A 14,502-nucleotide genomic window follows, 5' to 3' on the forward strand; every position below is an offset into this window, starting at 1 on the left:
GCAGCAGCATTTCCTGGGAACTTGTTAGAAATGCATATTCTCAGCTCCACCTCAGACCTAATGTATGAGAAACTCAGAAAGTGGGACTCAGCAATTTGTGTTTCAGTAAGTCCCCCAGTGATTCTCATGTACTCTCAAGTTTCAGAAACAATGAGATGAGAGCATTCTCTGTTATTTGGCCTATCCTGAGATTCGGAATTGTTCTGAGATGCCAAACAGATATCATAGCCCTTGTCTTCAAAAATGTATTAAAAAACAGTAAAGGACACTCAGTATTATTCTATAAACACGTCTGCATTTTCCCATAGGATTTAGGGGAGATCCATGGATTTAAAAATGTAAGGGTGTGTGTGTGTGTGTGTGTGTGTGTGTGTGTTTTAAAATTAGGTTGGTAAAACATTCTGCCAAAATATGGATCTACTGGGGCATAAAAACTCATTTGTACAGTTCACCCATCATGGCTTATCATTCAGGAGAGATTTAAACTCTCCACTTTAACTTCAAAGGTTAATGCTAATTCAATTCTCTATGGATTTATATTATGTACAGGTCTAGTGGTATTACTTCAAGTATAATAGGTATACAAGTATGGTTTGATCCACAAGCTCTTCTTCTCCAATGCCTCCTGCACATTCCTGCCAGACAAAATGCCAGCTGCAATTTATAGCCTTCCCCAATTCCAGTGATGCCTCCCCAATACTTAACCAAATTAATTTTATATTTCTCATCTGGCTTTCAAGACTGAAACTGTAGATATTAGGTTGAATCATATGAAATTGTCTCTTTAATGGGGCAAAAATGGTCAAATGTCAGCAATTTTATATGGCTCAACCTAATATTATCTACCTATTTAATTCGTTAAACACCTCTAATAATATGGAAAAACTTTTTCCACATTATAATATTTAAGCTTCTTGGAATTCTAATTCTTAACCCTGAACCTACCACTCCTACTTCTAGTTTAAAAAATGTCAGAAAGATAAAAAGAAAATGTCACCCTCTCCTCCTGCAGCTGCAGAGAAACAAACACTGTTGCGTGGCACAGAGACACTCCCATGTCACAAAATTAGAATTGGACACATTCACTTAAGTATCTATCCCACTCTCCTGGCCAGTGTGGAGGCTTGAGTGAAAGACTATGATCCTGTTCTGTTTGCTATTGCTTTAAATTTGTCTTTGGAAGTGTTATTTGTAAAGAATATATTTCTTAAGACACCTGGATATCAGAGTCTGTTGCTATGCTCTGCAAAATGGAGCCTATAACCCCTGAAGGTCTGAATATCTGATTGGCCATCTTGTTTAATAAAGTGTTGCTCTGGTAATAAATAATAATACTTACTTACATTGTCAATTCTGTTTTCTGTAAGGTAACAAATATTTCTGCTAGACTTCTTTATTAAGTGAAAGAAGAGCTTTAGAATTTCTTTCTTTCCCTCTAGGTATGAAGGTATTATAAATCCTGTGATAACTGTATTCCTTATTCAAACAGCAGTTTGTCCCACTTAAATTACCAACAAGATCCATGCTATGGAGCCAGCATGTCATTTCTGCCTTCTTCACTTCCCCTTTGCACATACACCATGCTATAAATAGCTCCTCTTCTGCACTTATCATCCTCCTCTATTCTTTCTTGTGTTGTTGCTCTACTTAGAACACTCTTTCCATGCCCTTCTCAGCCTACTGAAATCCAAGCCAAGATTCGCCTTTGTGAGGCCTTCCCCAATTCCATCTTAAAATTTATCTTTAACAGTATTTGCCAGAATCTCCTTGATTTATAGTTATTTGTATATTTCCCTTCTCTGTGAGTAGACTTTAATGACTTTAATGCCACTGACAGAGAATGTGACTTACTCTTTCCCCAAGGCCTTGCATGTAAACAGGCTCCCTTTTTTGGTAGTGCTAGGCCTTGCACATGCTAGGCAAGTGTTCTACCATTGAGCTATAGTCCTAGCCCCTGTAAGAATACTCTAATAATTCAAAAAGTGAATCAAAGACATTTCATACAACCAATATTAAGGGTCATCTTGCTCTAAATGACCTCCCAAGCAAACCTCTCTTCTCCTGCATTGTGGGATGTCAACTCCCTACTTTACCTTGAAGATTCATTGTCACTCTAACACTAGGCAGGTAAGAATTATTTCCACGAATGGGCATTCCAATAGCCTGGGCCCTCAGGCCCTCACTTCCTTGACCTCCCCTTCTCCACATTTACCACATTGACCCTGGACCTTGTCATTTCCAATAACCACAAAAACCTCCATAGTCTCAACTTCAAACACCCCACTCTCCAAACACTGCCAAACAATAATTTCAAAATAAGTCTGGTTTCTTGGAGAATATGAAGAAGATGCATAGCTCCAAATAACACTTATTAAAACTACCCCCTTCCCTCCCTTCCTCTTACTTCCAGTGAAAGCTCCAACATTTCTACACAGGAGCCAGGTACAGCCCCAGAGCAATCCTACTTGGGACAGGGCAGGTCATTAGGAGATTTGATTTAAAGCTCTACTTACATAACCCTTTCCACATCTCTGAAAGAACATCACTTTTCCATATCAAAGAATGTTCCCCATAACGATTAGGGAGTGGAAGGCTAAAGCTTCCCCAGATGCCTCCCACCCTCCACTCTGACAGACTCAAGTCTTACTTACAATAAACTCTTAAGAGTTCATTAGATTCACCCCAAACAGACCTTTGAAAAACTATCCCGCTAGCCTCTGGCCTCATCTCTTTTCCTTCAGGCCTTTCCCATTGGAATACAGGAGGGCAAAGCCATAGGCAAGGATGGAAGAAGACCAGGAGCCATTGTGCGTGCGTGTGTGTGTGTGTGTGTGTGTGTGTGTGTGTGTGTGTGTAGTGTAGTATTTATGAATGTACATTCCTGTACACAATAGGACTTTTCCTGTTGTCCCAGAGTTGCTAAAACTGGTAACAAAAAGGCTGAAACCATCCAACAGACACATCCTCTCAGAGACTAAGAGATAACAGGACCTGCCCTGTTAAGACTCTGACCTTTCTCTTCAACCACCAACTACTACCTTTTTCCAGTCTCTGTTACTAGGAGATTATTGGGGAGGGAGAGGAATAGTGTTCCCAGTGAGAGGTTGCTTTCTTCTTTCTTCAGTGTGGCAAGGGGAGAGGAGAGGAGTGTGGGGGCCCCCCTGTTTGCCAAGCCAGGAGCTGTGAGAAGGACAGCAGTAAGGGAGTCACTCCAGGAGAGAGGGAGTTCTGCACAAAGGGAAAGTTAGTGCCCAGTTTCCTTCTTGGACTTTTGTTGGGCTGCAGAGATCCACAGGCCCACCTTGGACCCTTGGAGATTATCAGTGAGAGAATTCTTGGGCAAGTTTGACAAATATTCTCTAAGTATGTGTTGTGTGTGAACCTGGAGTCTGGTGCCCCCTCGTGGTCTAGAAATATGCAAATGTGAGAGATTCAAAAAAGTACTACTGAGGGAAAAGCGTGGCTGAGAAGAAAATAGGAACATCATTCCCACCTTGATCCACTGACACCCACTGCCTTCAAAATGTGGAAAAGGGCCTCAGCCACCACTAAGATTCCACGTGGAGGAAGACAGGGCTGCTCTGCAGAAGTCCCCAGAGGAGAAAACCCAGATGAAGCTGACCGCTGTCACCTCAGAAAAACTGAACAGCTCCCTGCAGGAAGACCCCCATTCAGCAGATCACAGCATCAGACATGTAAAGAAACCATTTCCACAGGAAGACCTTTGTCTGTCTTCTCCCCTGCCTGCCTACCCCCACCCCCAGAACACAGGATGTGATATTCAAATTATAATCAAATGATAATGAAATTATAACTGATATTGACATTGTAATTGTAATCAACTTTCACCAACCAAGAGAGCCCAAAGTTATGAGATCTGGCCAAAGAGTCATTAAAGGGCAGGTAAAGGACTTGGTGGTGTATATTCAAAAGCAGTGACTAGAAAGTATAAAATGGTTTCACATATACAGTCTCCCACTGGGTTGAGGTCCATTAACACATCAGTTACATGTACCAAGACACAAGGCATGGACTTCAGAAGTGGACAGAAAGGGAGCTAAAATATCATTGTGTCACTCAATGGCTTTATTGTCCTAAGAAGTCCTATTTGGACCTCAGTTTCTTCTTTGCAAATAAGAATAATACCTAACGGATATTACTAACAAGTAAAAGGATTAGAGACAGTACTTGTAAATGAATAGAAACTACTATTTACTTAGGTATGTGTTACTGTTACAGGGCTGGGGCCTTCTGGGAAACTGAGGCAGCATGAAGGCTCCCCTTCAAACCCTGATTCTTGCAATCAAGTCAGAGAGATTTCAGACATTTCACTCAGGCATGAGTATATTTAAGGAGACAGGAAAGGGGAAATGGGACATTCTCAAGGGAGACAGTGGGTTCTCTCAAAGAAGAGAGGGAGAATGTGCCATTTTATTGAGCGTCTTAGAGAAGTTCCCACAGAATTCCACCCAGATCCGCTTCTGGACTTTTTACTGACAGTAGGATGACTGCCATGACAACTCTAGGTCACTTTGTCCCATGCAAACCAGTTTTAATTGGTTAGGGGGAATTATCCTATCTCCCTGAGTTCCAGTACCTGGTCTATGAAAGGGTTGCAAAAATCCCCCTTTAGGGTAATTTGTATTCTTCTGACTGGCATTATTTCGGGCCTACATTTCTCTTGCAGATAACAGGTAGTTTGCTGAGGAATGTAACATATCCTGTCCAGTTAAGCTAGGCAGGGCTGCAAGTAAATTGCTTTTTAAAAGTGAAAGCTGTGGGGGTCAGCACAATAGGCCCATTTTATAGATTTATTCCCTTACCTTCATGTTCCCACCACTCATGTCTGTCTGTCCACTATCATTGACACTTGCAGAGAGAGGTATTTGTTCTCATTTTCCCTTGACAAAAGATTTGTAGTCTATGACAACAGAACTAATAAAACTGAAATTAAAAATATGGAGTAAGGAATGTTAAAGTGCTAACCACGAATGTAAATTAGCTGATTTGGTTTGGAGTTTTCTGGCAATTGAGGTACAAAGGGAAACCTGAGAACTTGTTCAACTCCAGTTATCAGAAAGGAAGAAGGACACTTCATCAGGGGAGACAAAGCTTTTCCTGGCTCCAAATTTCAAAAGCAACCCCTCAGGGCCTGGGGGTAGCTCAGTGGTAGAGCACTTGCCTGGTATGCACAAGGCCCTAAGTTCCAACCCCAGCACCTCACAGGGGGAACATTGGCTTATAAATTAAATGAAACTTTGACTATTCTTTGTCATGGGATTCCAACAGCTTTATAACTAATGATGTAGTAACTGGGGCAAATTCTGCAGCAATTACTGTTCATAATTTTTCAAATTCTTTCAGATGAGTTTCCCTAATATATTCATTGCGACATCACCCAAAGGACATTTAGACTCACCACTTCCACCTCCAAGGAAATATTTCTGTCACCCTTCAGACTGTGGAGAGATTAAAGCAAAATTATAGGTGTATTTTTAGATGAAGTGGTTTGATTCAAAATACTGTTTTCTTTTGCAGGTCCAATTCTGGCCTATGAAGCCAATACTGCTCTCTCATCAAAGGCCAAAGTTACCTTTCAGGAGGATTAGCACACAAAGTAAACAGTCTTTCACAAAACAGTGCTACAGGTGAGCTTTCCCACCCCAATCACAGAGGCACCTCAACTAATCTGCATATGCTAACACAGGTTTCCCGGGAAGATGCCAAAATAAGCTCCTGTCCTCCCTCACCTTTACTTTAATCCCCACATAGGTTTTGCTTTTACCATATGGTAATTATTTCCAAATCACAAGTGCAAACACTCACTCTGATTGGAAAATTAGCAGATTTCAAACTCAGGTAATTTGTCCCTAATGAGGAACTTGTTGAACTGAATTTAACAATTAACTCACACACCCTTTGCTGCCTGCAGTTATAGCAGAAAAGCAGGAAGAAGCAAGGGCAAGTCCAAGGCTGGGGTCTGGCAGGACTTCAGGTATAAGATGAATGCTGAGATGGAGAAAGTGTGTTTATGAGCTGTTAACAACATCAGGAACTCAGCTGTTCAAAGGGATGGGCATATATATATATATATATGTGTGTGTGTGTGTGTGTGTGTGTGTGTGTGTGTGTAAGTAAATATAGCCAATTTCAATTATATGCAAAGTAGAGATGATAATATAATGAGCCTCCACTTACCCATCACCCTGTTCCCAAAATTAACTCATGGCTGATCTGGTTTAACATGTACAGGGAGAACTAGTGACCCAACCTGAAAGATGGGCAGGGAGAAGGAGTGAAAGGAAGAATAAAGGAGAAGGTAGTGCCTATTCTCTCTCTCCCATTCCCTCAGGATCCAAGCTGCTTGGGATGGAGGTGAGATAAGTTTTAGTTGACTGCTGGGTGGTTAGGGTCCTCTTCAAATGCATTTGGCATGTGAGTGTGCAAAGCCTGGCACAGGGCTCACCCCTGTCTACCAGTCTTTACCAACTTCTGCTCCATGGCAGGGGCCCCTACATTTCTACCTGAAGATCCCAGCCCAGGCAACTCCAGGGTATGAGGATTTCTGGAAGCTCACTCGAGCCCTTGGAATCGGCATCATCGCTCTCACTCTAACAGTGTGCTCTGATGCCCAGCTCCTGGATCTCAAGAACTAGTACCCATTTCATGCCTGAGACTGTCTTAGTTATCTGTTTTTCTCCTCCCTCTCTCAGAAGGTTGCTGTCCAACACAACATCCACTAGCTGTGTGTGGCTATTGAGCACTTGAAATGTGGCTAGTGAGGCTAAGGATCTCATTTTTAAAATATTACTTTTTTTCTTTTAAAAATATTACTTTTAAGCCTCCCCCCCCCTTTTTTGGTACCAGGAATTGAACCTAGAGGTGCTTAACCATGGAGCAACTTCCTCAACCTTTTTTATTTTTTGAGTCAGGGTCTCACTAGGTTGCTTACAGCCTTACTAAGTTGTGGAGGCTCGCTTTGAACCTGTGATCTCCTGTCTCAGTCTACCAAGCCACTGGAATTACAGGTGTGTGCCACCATGCCCAGCTTACTTTTAATCACTTTAAATTTATAAAATGGTACTTGATTCAATTATTGGAAAACTAAGTATGTTTGGATGGTGAATCTACATTTACAAGTGTAAATTTTATAAAAATCTAAATTCAGATTAGGTATTTTTGAAGAAAATTTCACATTCAAATTGAGACAGTGTCTGGAGTTTGAAAACAGTAAAAATAAAAGAAAGAAAATGTCTCATTAAAATTTTTAATATTGATAAAATGAGAATGGTTTAAAAAAAACTTTTTTATTAAAGTAATTTCTCCTGGAGTTTTTTGTTGTTTGTTACTTTTTTAAAACATGGCTATGGGGGCTGGGGATGTTTTTCAAGTGGTAGCGCGCTCGCCTGGCATGCATGCAGCCCGGGTTCGATCCTCAGCATCACATACAAAAAAACAAAGATGTTGTGTCTGCCGAAAACTAAAAAATAAATATTAAAAAATTCTCTCTCTCTCTCTCTCTCTCTCTCTCTCTCTCTCTCTCTCAAAAAAAAAAAATAAAATAAAATAAATAAAAATAAAACATGGCTATGAGAAAATTTTAAGTTACCTATGGAACTCAAGTTAGATTTCTATTGGACAGCACTCTTCTAGAGCTAGGGTCAACCGTGCATTTGCAAGGATTTTCAAGGAATGAAATAATCTTGTTCCCAAACTCCTGCCCTGTGACAAAGTCCCATGTCCTGTTTTACTCAGCCTGCTGGAATTTTCATGGGTGCTCATCTGTGGGATCACTTTTCTCTGTAACCTATCAGAGAATTCTATCAATATCCTCTGGTAAAGCCCTGAAGATATAGCCTTCAAAAAGCTAATTTTGGATACTGAGTAAGGATTCATCTTGAAAGAGCCCCCAAGTTCTCATGATGCTAAAATAAATGAAAAATTTACTCACAAAATGTATCCAGCTAATGCCCTCAAAAGGGACGCTGTGTCAAAGTACCATCCAGGTGGGGATCATTAGAAGCAAATAAACAAAGACTAGCAAATAGTAACCTGAAACAAAGCTGAATTTATTTACCTGCCTGGAAAGGAAGGACCACATTACTCAAGCACAAAGTCAGCTGGTGTCTCCCTGTAGTTCTTGAAAGTACCAGCTATGGGGCAAAGGAAGGACAACAAATCTGGTGATATTCTGAGGTCAGGTCTCTGATGGGCACCCAAGGCCATGAATAAATTCTTCTTTGCTACTGCTCATTGCACTGGTTCAGTTCTTTAAAGTGCAGGCACCATTCCCAATGATGTCCAGGATGCTCTAACAGGCTCATTGTCACTCAGATGGCAAATTCAACGTATTTGCTTAAAATCAGCCTGTTTCATCACTAATCCCTTTCAGAGTTGCCAGAACAATTTTCCTTTTTAGTTAAAAACAAAAGGCAGATAAACATAAATGTGTATTTTAAAAAAAGAAATTTTATATAGGCACACTGTCCTTCAAAATTATAACAGAACAAAATATAAAAAACACTAAAATAACTTATACACAAATGATGGTAGCAGCACTTTCCACAAGAGCCAAAAGGTGGAAACAACCTAAAGGTTCAACAAAAGACGAATGGATAAACAGGAGGTGCTATGCACAAACAATGGAATATTATTCAGAAAAAAAAGAAAGGAAGAAAGGGAAATGAAGGACTTGTAAATGTTAAACATCAATGAACCACAAAGACATTATGCCAGAGCCCAACTACCTCATGTTGTATGATTCCATTTATAGGAAATATTGAGATGTTGAACATTTTTTCATATATTTGCTGATCATTTCAATTTGTTCTTCTATGAAGTGCCTATTCAATTCCTTTGCCCATTTGTTGATTGGGAAATACTGAGAAAAGTTAAATCAATAGAGAAAGAAAGAAAATTGGTGATTGTTGGGGAGTAGGAAGGAAGACGACAGAGAACTTAATGGGTACACAAATTTCTTTTAAGGCACTGAAAATGTTTGCGAAACAGAAGTGGTGCACTTCATTGTGAATATTGTGAATACATGGAATGTTCCCAAACGAACTTCTAAACAGTTAAATATTTCTGATGTGAATTACACCAATTTTTTTTTTTTTTTTTTTTGGTGCTGGGTGCTGGGATTAAACACAATTCCTTGAACATGCTAAGCAGGAGCTCTGTCACTGGTGCAACCTCAGGCCAACACTTCAAATTTTAAAAAAGAAAAAAAGACAAAAAGTCGGGAATCCTCAAGTCCAACTGAGAAAAGAAAATGGAAAAATCATAGATGGAGCAAGGAACACTGAACAATTGATGATGAGCAGATAAAAGAAAAAAGAAGAGGAAGGCCAAATTAACCATGTGAGAAAGCTTCAGGCATTTGAAAAGCAAACAAATAAGACAGATTTTCAAATATTTATTTACCTCTTTGCAAGTAAATGTAAATAACCTTATAAAGACAGAGACAACAAGATGTCCCAGAAGTGCCTTTTCAAGACCACTGACAGGGCCTGTAGGAGGGGAGCTGGACTTTGCAAGGCAGGGGGGCACTGAGTGCAGGGAGAACCTTCGAAAGGGCTGAGGGCTGTCACACAAGCAAATCTGCCACCAAGACAGTCAATGGCCTATAGCCTCTGGTGGACTCAATCTCAGTGTGATAACATTGGTTTGCTGTAATTTCTTTTGACTTTATTTCTTCAACCTGGATTTGTAAAAATTACATCTCACACATTGTGCAAAACATTTTAAACAAATAAGTACCAACTACATTCTTCTGAGAAAAAATTCTCCTGTTTTACATCTTTTTTTAAAAACGATTTCTAGTTGTCGATGGACCCTTACTTTATTTATCCATTTATATATGGAGCTGAAAACCAAACCCAGTGCCTCACTCCTGCTAGGCAAGCACTTTGCCACTGGGCTACAACCCCATCCCCTTATGTTACTTCTGTAGGTTTTATGTACAGAGAATTTTTTTAAAAAGCAAAGAGCTTCCTCTCACATGGGAGAACATGGATGAAACTAAAGGACATTATGATAGAGAATTAAGCCAGTCTCAAAATGATGAACATGGTATGATGTCTCTTACATGAGGTCCTCTCAGTACTCAAATTCTTAGAGACAGAGCCACCTGGGGCTGGGGTGAGGAAATCAGGAGCTGATGTTAAATGCTGCACAGTTTAATTTCTACAAGATGAAGACATTCTACAGTTCTGTTGCACAACCACATAATGTTCTTAATACCATAGAAATGCACACTTAAAAACTGTTGAGATACTAAGATGTGTTCTACTTTTTTAAAATAAAAATATAAAAACGAGCTCATTTTGCTAAAAATGGTAATTCAAAGCATATTCTTAACTGTAACTATCTCATTCAGAGAGATTATAAGCTTCAAGAGTTTCAACTGCACCTAGTTTGGATTTGGGCACACATTAAAAAAAGAATTAAATAATCATAAAAATAGAATAAAAATAATCATGTCAACAACAATTAAAAGAATAACTTAAGACAATCTCTGCTTCTTAAATTCATCCCTGTTTCTATGCAAAAATCAAGGGATTGTGCTTTGCCCTAAAGCTTATGCTCTAAAATGCCAAATACTGACACATTAAAAATACCACAGATGAAGTGAAAGCTTGGAATTGATTTGGCTCAATGCTGGTGTGTTTTTAAAAAGAGAAGAAAACCAAGGCAAGACTCAGAACTTTGGGGTGCCACTCTTCATTTTATCTTTTGCCTGGCCTGCTGTGCGCCCAAACCCACGTGGCTGAGCTGTCAGAGTGGGTGCTGTGGTCACAGACACGGGGCACTGCACCAGTCTCAGCTGTAGACATTGTGGCAGTGGCTGGGGCTGGTGCTGCCCTTGAGGGGCAGGGGAGAGCTGGAATCTCTGTGGAGGAAGGCACTGCCTAGGTGTTTGCTGACCAGAGCCAAGCTGACACAACATAGCTGCCTGGGGCTGCAGAACACTGTTGCCTCGAGCTAGGTTAATGACAACAGCTTGCGGGGCCAGCAAGGCCCACTGTTGACCACCTGAACCTGGCACAGAAGCCTGTGGCCCTGCCTGTGGAGGAGGAGCAGTTGTGGGTTGCTGAAGCTGTTGCTGTGGAACCAAATGGTAAACTTGGGGCTGGGGCAGGGGCTGGGGCTGAGGCTGCTGCTGCTGCTGGGGGTTCAAAATGATGGAACCAGGTGGAAGCTGGAAGACAGTTACAGGACCCGAAGTGTTATTTAAAATCAGTTGCACACCTGCTTGAGCAGGTGACTGTGTTGGACATGGTTGTGCATTGCGCAGTTGACCTCTGGGGGGCAGAAGGCCCTTGGGATGCATGCTTATAGGTACATAGGCAGTGGTGGAATGGCTCAGCACAGGGTTGGAACCACTCACCAAAACCTGGGCTCCTTGCCCTGGGCCGACCACATTGATGACCTTTAGGCAAGTGGAGCCCACTGGGCCCTGGGTGGTCAGGGTTCCTTCTGACAAGCTGGCAGGGGGCCAGATGGCTGGATAAAGCACTACTCCTCCTCTGCTGACACCTAAAGGAGACTTCTGATAAAGGCCACGTCTCTTAGGAGCTAGGGCAAGAGGTGGGAATCTGTGCAAGCTGCTTGCCTGCTGTGCAGGAGGACTGTTACCTGGCAAAGTCTGTCCTGCGCTGGAGGGAAGAGTCACAGCCAGAGCTCGAGGTTTCGATGCCTTCCCTGGTACTGAGGACTGCACCCATCTGGCGGTAGGCTGCTTTGGCTTTTTCCCTGAAGAGGGTTGCGTGAGATGGGCTGAGCCACTGGAGCCGTGGGGCATCTTGTCTGCACAGTCGACTTTGCTCTGGACGGACTCCTGGCACATATTCACTGGCCCTGCGTCAGTCTTTGACCCTTCCACGAAGCCATGTGAATGGTCAGCTGGGGGAGACCGGGGGGGATACATCTGGATGTCACATGGGCCCTGTTTAGGTGATGCAGTTTTGCCAGAGAAAAGCGGATCATTGAGTGACTGCATGAAGCTCAGCTTCGTTTCCCAGAGCTGATTGCCACCATCACACTCAAATCCAAAGTTATCTCCTAGCTCAGGAGCTGGCCAGACTGTTGCTTGTGGGTCATCAGATCCCAAAGACTCCTTCACTTTAGCATATTTCTCCACACCCACTTGAGAAGGTATGGCCAAGTCACAGCATCTTTCTTTCCACTTGTCCACACAATATCCAACTGGAGGCATCCTCAGGTCTTGCTTCAGACCTGCTTTTCTCTCTTCCTCTTTTCTGCAAGCAGTCAATAGTCTTGCATCAGGGGGAGACTGATGTTGTGACAGCTCTTGCTGCAGATTCAGAGAGGACCATGAATACCTCTTCAGGCACCGTTTCATTGGGTTAGTATTCATCTTCTGCTTGTTATACAGTAGCCTGTTAGCAGTGCAGGTGACAGCCACAGAGGGATCAAGACACAATGGTTCAGCTGTAGCTAAGAGCAGTTCACTCTCAAGGGCAAGTTTGTCTTCCTGAGTCCATTGGAGGTCATCACTCGTCATGGACTCTATATCACATGCTAAAGTCTGCATGGTGGGGCGCAAGAGAATATGCCGGCTTTGGTAAGTGGAAGGTTCCATGTCACTGCACTGTCTGTAGTCACGGATTTCTGCTATGACACACCCACAATGAAAAATGTTCAGCTGTGATTTTTCTAGGACATCCAGTAGAATAGGTGGTAATTCTTCTGCATCCAAGTACTCAAGCAGTTCCCCTTCTCCATAAGGCAGCTGGATGGTCTCTGAAAAGAACCCACTTTTGTCCTCCAGCATCAGAGAATAGCCCTTATTTCCCGGGTACAAGTTGACTACTAAGCATGGCAAGGACTCTCTCCTAACCAGCTTTTCCAGCAAGTTGACATTGCTCCTGAGTTCCTCCGTCCCCTCGGGCTCTTTTTCACATTCTTCTACATAAATGTCATAAAGTTTTTGATGTAGAGATTTCTCCCCACTAGATGAGTATTTTCTCTTAGGGGGTCTCTGTTGGGCACTTTCAATGACATCCTCTGCACGATCCAAAGCTTGTTCTAAAGATCGCTGCATTTTAAAATAAAATAGGAGCCCTAAAGGAAGAGAAAAACGTACGTGCATTGGTGGAGGGAGGTGGAAATCGTGTGGGCAGTTATCATTCTGAGTCCTGCAAACTCTACAGTCCACCCTGAAGCCAACAGCCTTCATTCAATAGGGGCACCAAGAAACCCACCCCCCTGGGGGCATTACAGAAAACACCCAGAAATTTCTGAAAAGACCTGTACCTGGTTGTGCCACCGTCTGTGCCGTGTTGGGTGCTCGGTCGGCCGGAAATGGACCTGAGGGGCCAAGGTCAAGGAGTGGCCGTTAGGACGCATGCGCGCTCCTATGCATCCCAGGCCCAGGCCCAGACCTGCAGGCCGCTGACCTGCAGACTCTGGCCACACTTCCTGTCTGCTGTCCACACTTCCGTTAGAGCTGTGCGTGTTGGGAGGCTGGCCACATCTTTTATTTTCCATTTAGTTTGAAGAGCACACACAGAACACCAGTAACCAAGGGAAATAAATATCAGATGCTTTGGGGACACTTTCACTGTTCTCCAGAGTTTTCAGGAATGAAATTGCCAGGAAAGTCATGGAAGGTGTAATCTGTTTTGGTGGGAACTTCAAGATTTACTATGTTTGGAATGTCTTTCCTTCATGTTAGGGCTGCCCTTGGTAGCCATCATCAGTTCAGCTCACGTAAATGAGTCTGTGTTTCTAGCTCTTTCGTACATGGAGACTCCGTGCACTTGGTGCAAGCATCAGAATTCCTCATTGCATTCTTCTGCAAGCTCCTGCCTGAGGGTTTTCTTATAATAGTACACTTATCAAGATGTTCTTATATACAACCACTTACCATTGATTTCTCCTTGTGTTAGAGCTGGGAATTTTAGAATTCTTGAAAGGAATATAGTGGGTCACTCTATTGTCTATACAATACAATCAGGATAGTAAAGGGACATTTAACCTTTTTCCTTGAAAAGTTCCCTTGAATCTGTTGTAGATGAAAACAATTATTCCTGTTGGTGGCAGTACAGTAAAGTGTAGGCTAAAGCTGTGGTCTTGATGATGAATTTGGAGTGGTATGATTGAAGCTTCCACAGTTTATGGAATATTTTTTTCCAATAAATTTGTTGCCTTGATATCTGCTAGTGTTTGGGGGCAGGTGTTTAAAGAATCTCTGAATACTAACTTTTAAAATAAACGTGCTTTTTTGTACCAATAAAACTGCATTTATTACATGTTACAGTAGATACATTATATCAAGTTGAATTAACAGTTCCTTTACTAAGAGTGTCTTTAAAAAGCCCTCATTCGGCTGAAGAGGTAGCTTAATGGTGAGTGTTTGCCTAGCACGCCCAAGGCCCTGACTGAGCCCCAGCACCACCAAACGTGAAGCAAAATGACTCTCATTCAGAATCAGACAAAAATGATTTCCTTTGGAAACACCAATCACCATTGAACAAA

General features: G+C 42.1%; 1 pseudogene; it reads right to left on the reverse strand.

Moving 5' to 3' along the window:
- Nucleotides 1-10,699: 10,699 nt before the first annotated feature.
- Nucleotides 10,700-13,066, reverse strand: LOC113191579 (transcription factor SPT20 homolog pseudogene; annotated as a pseudogene).
- Between the last annotated feature and the right edge of the window lie 1,436 nt (nt 13,067-14,502).

Source organism: Urocitellus parryii, chromosome X (assembly GCF_045843805.1).
Source record: "Urocitellus parryii isolate mUroPar1 chromosome X, mUroPar1.hap1, whole genome shotgun sequence".
Lineage (NCBI taxonomy): Eukaryota > Metazoa > Chordata > Mammalia > Rodentia > Sciuridae > Urocitellus > Urocitellus parryii.